Consider the following 7,235-nt stretch of genomic DNA (forward strand, 5'->3'; position numbering starts at 1 on the left):
CTTATTTGCCGATTTTCAGAAGATAAATCCTCCATATCAATGATGAATGAGGAAGAAGCTAAGAATAAGGAAGGTTGAAGCTTCAGCTTCAACGTGAAGTTTGGATGTGTGCATTGAGATGAACGTGAAGTCAGGATGTGTGCATTGAGATGAATTTGGTTGATGTCTAAAATAGTAATTTCATTTAGCGATAAAATTGTAATAAAATTAAATATCATTAAGTGTGTGTATAGAGGGGATTAGGTGTGTGTATATAGAAGCTCCCATGTGCTTGGCAACAACCCATGCCACGGTAAATTTACCAAACTACCCCCACTCACTCCTGATTGGGAGGACATCGCCTCACCACTAGGAATGGCAACGGGGCGGGGCGGGGCCGGGGATCACACTCCCCGTCCCCGATCCCCGATGGTTGAATTTTCCCCGGCCCCGGCCCCGATCCCCGACGGGGATCCTATCACTGCCCCCACCCCCGCCCCCAACGGGGATCGGGTTTCCCCGACCCCGAGCATTCCCCGGCTACAAAAAAAAAAAAAAATTTCAGATGCCTCACATACACAGATCTGAAACAAAAAATACTATGTTTTATCATCATCAACAACAACAAATACAGATTTAAACTTTAAAAAAAAAAAAATTTGATCTAACACAGACACAGATCAGATCATCACTCACACAGAAAAAAAATTGATCTAAAAAAAAAAAAACTGATCTGCGACAGATCTCGCACACACACAGAGACAGATCTCTCACACACACACAGAGACAGATCTCACACACACAGATCTGAGCGACGCCGTCGGTGGGTTCGATGGTGGTGACACAGATCGAGATCGAGAGTGGCTGGCGGTGGCTGTGGGTTCGGTGGTGGTGGCAGAGAGACAGACGTTGTGCGGCGGTGGTGGTGATGTCGCCGTCGGTGAGAGAGAGGGGAAGTCGGGGCCAGCGGTGGTGTTGACGTCGCCGTCGGTGACCGCGAGAGAGAGAGTTGACAGCGAGATGAACGACAGAGTGGGAGAGAGTTGAGATGAGAGTGAGGGAGAGAGAGATCAACGAGAGAAACTCTCAGAGAGTTGAGATGAGAGTGAGGGAGAAGAGAGTTAGTTTATTATTATTATTATTATTATTATTATTATTATTATTATATATATATAAATATATAAATATAAGGGGTATAAAAGTAATTTCACTTCGGGGAAATTCGGGGATGGGGTCGGGGACGGGGCCGGGGCCGGGGATCGGGCCGGGCCGGGGATCAAACACTGATCACCGTCCCCGGCCCGTGACAGATCGGGGATTAATTTTCAAATACCGTCACCTCCCCGTCGGGGGTATTTTTCGGGAAAAAACCGCTTAAATCGGGGTCGGGATCGGGGATCCCCGTCGGGCCGGTTTCAAATTGCCATCCCTACTCACCACACACACAACACATTTTCTAGGGCACACAGAGAGGGTGGAGTGAAGGAGGCGATTTGGAGACCCTCAACAGCGAAGACATCTGACGAAGCTTGCCACAGTCGATCAGCACCGGAGTACACATCTGCGGCGTCGAAAAAGACTCGCGAAGCTTGCCAAAATCGAACGCTTGGGGCATACATCTGCGGCGTCGGACAACAACTCGTCGTCTGAAACACCACCGATCTTCAGGTAATGGTTGTTTCTGTTTTGATTTTGTTTTCTTTTTCGCGTAAATCTGTCCCTTGCATCCTGATCTGCTGGGTTTATCTGTGAAATCCCTTTCAGTGGGTGATTACAAATTTTTTGACTCCAATTTGTCTGGACTCTGTTTTTTATTTGTCATGTGGGAAACCCACTGCCGAATGTGAAGACTTTGAAGGTTTCACAGATACACACAAAATTGGGACATGGATTTGAAGGTTTCACTACCCAAATCAAGTCAAATAATTCCAATTTCAGATTGTTTGTATACTCTTCAATTTTTCTGTTTTGTACACTATGATGAATGTGCAAAATGGGCCAATAACACCCACTGATCAAAATAGTAAATCTAAGAGAAAGTAAATTAGAGAATTAGAGTGGTCTGTCAAATTAGAGTGGTCTGTTATAATCAGAGCATTAGAGTGCTTTGTTTACTACAATAGAGAATTACAGTGCTGTGTTTAAAATTTTCATCCCTTTTTCTTCAATAATTATCTTTGCTGAGGAAGAGGTATTTGGTGTCTTAATCCAATTTATGACATCTTTATTTAAAATTAAGACCACTACATAGAGCATATTAGTGTAAATTCCAATAAACTTATAGACAAAAGTGCTCAATGGAGATCATGAGATTTCCATATCCATGGTCATTAGGGTTAATTTAAGTTGAGACTTTTGGCTTCATCCAACTGAGAGTCGATGTGGATCTGTTCTTATATAAATGTAAGAGAAGTAAATTGAGAAATATATAGATATAAATCTGTTCTTATATAAATCTATGATCAACCCATGATAAAAATTGAGAAATAGATAGATATGAAGTACTTTAAAAATTTGTTCTTATATAAATCTGTTATTGATTTAATTGAGAAGTAAATTGAGAAATAGATAGATATACATCTATTCTTATATAAATCTGTTATTGATTTGGTCTTATATAAATGTAAGAGAAGTAAATTGAGAAACAGATAGATATAAATCTGTTCTTATATAAATCTATGATCAATCTATGATACAAATTGAGAAATAGATAGATATGAAGTAGTTTATTGCTTTAAAAAAATTGAAATCTTATCAAGATTCACAGAGTTTATCCAAATGTTTCTTGATTTGTTCTTATATAAATGTAAGAGAAGTAAATTGAGAAATAGATTGATATTGTAGGAAAGCTTCCCAGCTGTATGTTGTTACGAACAACACACGAAAGAGTTACATTGCAGAGGTTTTAATGAAAATATTTTATCAAACCTTGTTGGCTTCATTTAATGAAGATAGATTACTGAAGCCATTGTCTCCCTCATATGTACAAACATCTGTGTTGTTTTGAAGAAGCATAAAAATTAGATTAGCCTTTTTGGGAGAGAAAAAAATTTGCATGAATTCTGTTTGCTCAGATCTCAGTGTATTTAGAGCTTCTTGGGTTGGTGACTAATTTTGACAACTTGTGTTTTAGAACTTCTTGGGTTGGTGACTAATCTTATCCAAGAGTTTATCCAAATGTTTTTTGATTTTGAAGCCTTTGCACTGTCTCGACTATTTCTCGATAGGAAACACACGGTGTTCATGGCTTTTTTATATTATTATTATTATTTTTGGGTTGTATATATCCGATGTGTGCAAGTGCATATGGATAAAAGAACGTGGATGAATAATAATTTTAAAAAATAAATAATAATTTTAAAATAAGTTTACCACTATACAAGAACGTGGATGAATAATAATTTTAAAAAATAAATTTTATTAATGGTAAATTACGACAATAGTATTTGTACGTTATCATTTTGATTCATGTAAATTTAATTGATTTAATTTGATCATGAATTTATAATTTATAATTAATTGATTTAATTTGATCATGAATTTTTAATTTGATTCATGTAAACACACGGTGTTCGTGGCTTTTTTTATATTATTATTATTTTTTTTGGGTTGTATATATCCCATATGTGCAAGTGCATGTGGATTAATAAATAAGTTTACCACTATACAAATCTATGGATGAATAATAATTTTAAAAAATAAATTTCATAAATGGTAAATTATAACAGTAGTATTTGTACATTATCATTTTGATTCATGTAAATTTAATTAATTTAATTTGATCATGAATTTATAATTTATATTTAATTGATTTAATTTGATCATGAATTCTTAATTTGATTCATGTAAACACACGGTGTTCATGGCTTTTTTATCTGTTAGGTTTGAAAAGGAAATTTACTTTTACCTTTCTATTAACACGTTGATAGTGAAACCATAACTGGTAGGCCGCTTTTCTATAATATAAAATGAATAAAATAATGAGTTTGTATACCCATCCAATGAAACTTGTGCATCAACGTATGAAGTTCATGTTTAACCTGAAATATGGATTTCATAAACTAATTACTGTTATGATTCGTTGTTACTTTCGAATGTTTGTCAAACATAGCATGACTTCGTTACCTCTACTGCAACTTCCAGTACATAGCCACGTCGAATGTGTGCCTGTGGACATGGCCCCTGTATTGTTAAGATTTCCAGGTCTATCAAAAATCCAGGGCGTCCCTACTTTGCATATCCCCGCCCTGTGGTGAGTGCCCAATTCATTACCGGTCATAACTGCATGAACATTACGAACCCGTTGACTAATAGTTTCATCATTTGCACTCATCAAGCCTGTGTCAGTTGGATTGGTTGGTGCGAAGAACCAAGGCGACAGAGCACGGACTATGCGTCATCTAGAAACGACATTGTCATGCAATTGCAGGATGATGTCATACACATTCAATAATCCTTGCGTCTCCTTAAAACCATTGTCTATGTGCTATGCATTGTCGTTGTCATTTTGTTGTTGCATATGTAAGGAACATTAGGATATTGTTAGTATGTTCAGAACGTTAGGAGGTTGTTAGTATGTTGTTAGTATGCCTATAAGCTTGCTTTGCGTTACTTCACTAGGAAAGGGTAGACGTATTAGTGACTATCATAACTATGTCCACCGCTCAGTTGCATGTTTATTTATGTATTTTATTAATGTGCAATGGTTATATGCTGTCAAATTTAGCATCCTATTTGTTTGTTTATTGTTGATGGGCATAGATTGTGCATCTTGCAACCAATTTAAATTATTCTGCTATGGTCTTATACATTTGTATATAACAACCAAATATGTGATGGTGATAATTTGTAACCGTACATTAGTTAGCTACGTCGTTGTTGGTAATGGCTTCCATACGTACTTCTTCGCGTACCTAATCCAAAAACAAAGGCATTGTTCCAGAGAAGTCAAGCAGTCTTGAAGAGACACAGAATTAGTTCAGCCACAAGGCCTCATGGGATAGTGACTCCATCCGAATTTTCCTCTAGTTGATTGCAAATGAAATTACAAAAGGAAATCGGCCATTCCTAGTCCTCAGCCAAGCAGGGTACAAGTCGTTGGCAAGGAAATTTGAGAAAAAAACAGGAAGAAAACATGGTCTCAAACAGTTGAAGAATAAATACATGAATCTGAAAAAAGAGTGGCAAACGTGGACAAAGTTGATGGATTCAAGAAAATGAGTGTTAGGGACAGGGTTTGACAGCAAAATTGGTATGTTTCAGGCATCTGAGGAGTGGTGGGACAAGATGGAATCGGTAAGTACATGTTTGTTTCATTTCATATTTGTCTGTTACCAATAAATTTAACCTTTTTCGTTAACTGCATTACTTTTTATATGAAATGTAACATCTTGCCCTTTCATAAATCTCCAATTTTGCAGATAAACAAGGTGTGTGCCAAGTTCAGGAAAAAAACTTTGGAACATCGTGACTTGATGGAGATGGTCTTTACCGGGGCATCAGCTACTGGTAAGCACCATTGGACCCCGGGAGAGAAACTTCTTGAAGCTACTGATGACTCATCTGATTCTGTGCACAGTTTGGGAGCGCAGCCATTTGCTGATCCGATATTCGCATGAGTACAGGACGTGGATTCAAATTCTTCACTCGAACCTGTTCCGACTGAAAAGGGAAAAGGAAAAAGGCGCCGTCAACAAGTGTTTCAAAGTCAAAGAAGGCAATAAGTGAAGTGTCAGTTATTGCGGAAAGCATGAACAATCTAACAAATGTGGTTCGTACCTAGAATCAGCAAGTTATGATGATTCACCTTACAGGTAACAAATCGCTGTACACAATTTCGGAGTGCATGCAACGGCTGATGAATATTTCATCCCTTCTCGGTACGCAGCTATTTCATTTTGCCTCGACACTTATGGATAACGCAGATTACCGGGAGGTGATGATGTGCCAGCCTGATGACAACCACATTATAGGGTGGCTTACACAGAAGCAGCTCCAGTGTAGTGCGTCGGCGCCGTTTGTGAACCTGTTTGGTGCTCGCCGAATGTGATATAGCGGTGTAATACTGAAAATGCCTGCCCTTCCCTTGCTTTGCAAAACTTTTATTTAAGTTATTGTTGGAATTGTACTAAAACATGATGGTTGTGTGTACATGTTTTAAACTTTTTTGGGTTTTTTTTTTTTTTTTGCTAGCTATGGTGAACAAATGTTTGCATGTTTGTCCGAGTTTAGGATGGAAGAATGGTTGTGTGTTTTTTTGGGATGGAATAGGATGGTTGTGTTTGAATTTTATTTATGGGAATGAAATGCGCAACGACGGGCTGCGTGTGGTGCTTTTGTATTTATTTATTTTGTTTGCGAAACTATTATGTTAGATTAACATCATCTTTTGTGGTTGTGTTAGTAATACCATTGGTGTGTTAATGGTCCCCCTCTAAACAATTACGACCAGGTCCACTAGTTTTTTAATTCATATCATTGTACATGCAATTGTACGTTACTGTTACGTGTCATCTACTCCATGGTGACGCAACTTTTTACATTAAAAATGATGTCGGCATTCTGTACTTGCAAACTGTTATTACATTTGAGTCAATGCATCACGTGTAAACTGATTGAAACCATTCCACTGTTATAGGTTTCACAAGAACCAAGACGTGATGAATCCCTAGGATGGAAGCAACAATCACAATTTAAGGGAAATGCTTAATCAAATGGCCGTACAGCTGCAACAACAAAACAACTGGACATTTCTACAAGCATGCCGGTATGCCCAAGAGTGGTACGAAAAACACATGTCTAAAACACCATGTTGCACTTCTATATTGACCGGGCATGCATGGATATCCGAACTATATGCGGGCCATGTGGGTCGATTTGAGGAAAATGTGTGCATGTTGAAGGAAGTTTTTGCGGCTTTGTGTGAGACATTAGTAAATGATTTTGGGTTACAAGTACCGCAATGTCCACATGGCTTAGCTGTTGAAGAAAGCGTTGCAATGTTTATCCACGTGTTGAAAGGGATGCAAAATCAGGAAATCCAAGAACAGTTCCAACATTCGGGGGAGACTGTGTCTCAGCACATGCATAACGTATTAACTTCCATGAAAGAGTTCACCGTTGTTCATTGTCGGCCCACATATAGTCAGTATCATATACATCCATACGTGCAGTCTAAACGAAAATAACTACCATTCAAGGAACTATTGAAAAACCTCACCCAGTTATGTGTGCCAAGTCCAGTTATTTATTTATTT

At 38.0% G+C, this 7,235-nt stretch overlaps 1 long non-coding RNA gene across 2 annotated transcripts; it reads left to right on the plus strand.

Annotated features, from left to right (window-relative positions):
- The first annotated feature begins 1,411 nt into the window (after positions 1-1,411).
- Positions 1,412-6,323, plus strand: LOC114301315 (uncharacterized). Of its 2 annotated transcripts, none has more exons than XR_003643004.2 (3): positions 1,412-1,647; positions 4,843-5,274; positions 5,400-6,323. It is a non-coding gene; the product is annotated as an uncharacterized LOC114301315 (long non-coding RNA). The 2 variants fall into 2 exon arrangements; XR_014338187.1 differs by having other exon boundaries at positions 1,424-1,647; positions 1,829-5,274.
- Positions 6,324-7,235: the final 912 nt, after the last annotated feature.

The sequence above is a fragment of the Camellia sinensis genome, chromosome 8 (genome assembly GCF_055761805.1).
Source record: "Camellia sinensis isolate YWXY chromosome 8, ASM5576180v1, whole genome shotgun sequence".
NCBI lineage: Eukaryota > Viridiplantae > Streptophyta > Magnoliopsida > Ericales > Theaceae > Camellia > Camellia sinensis.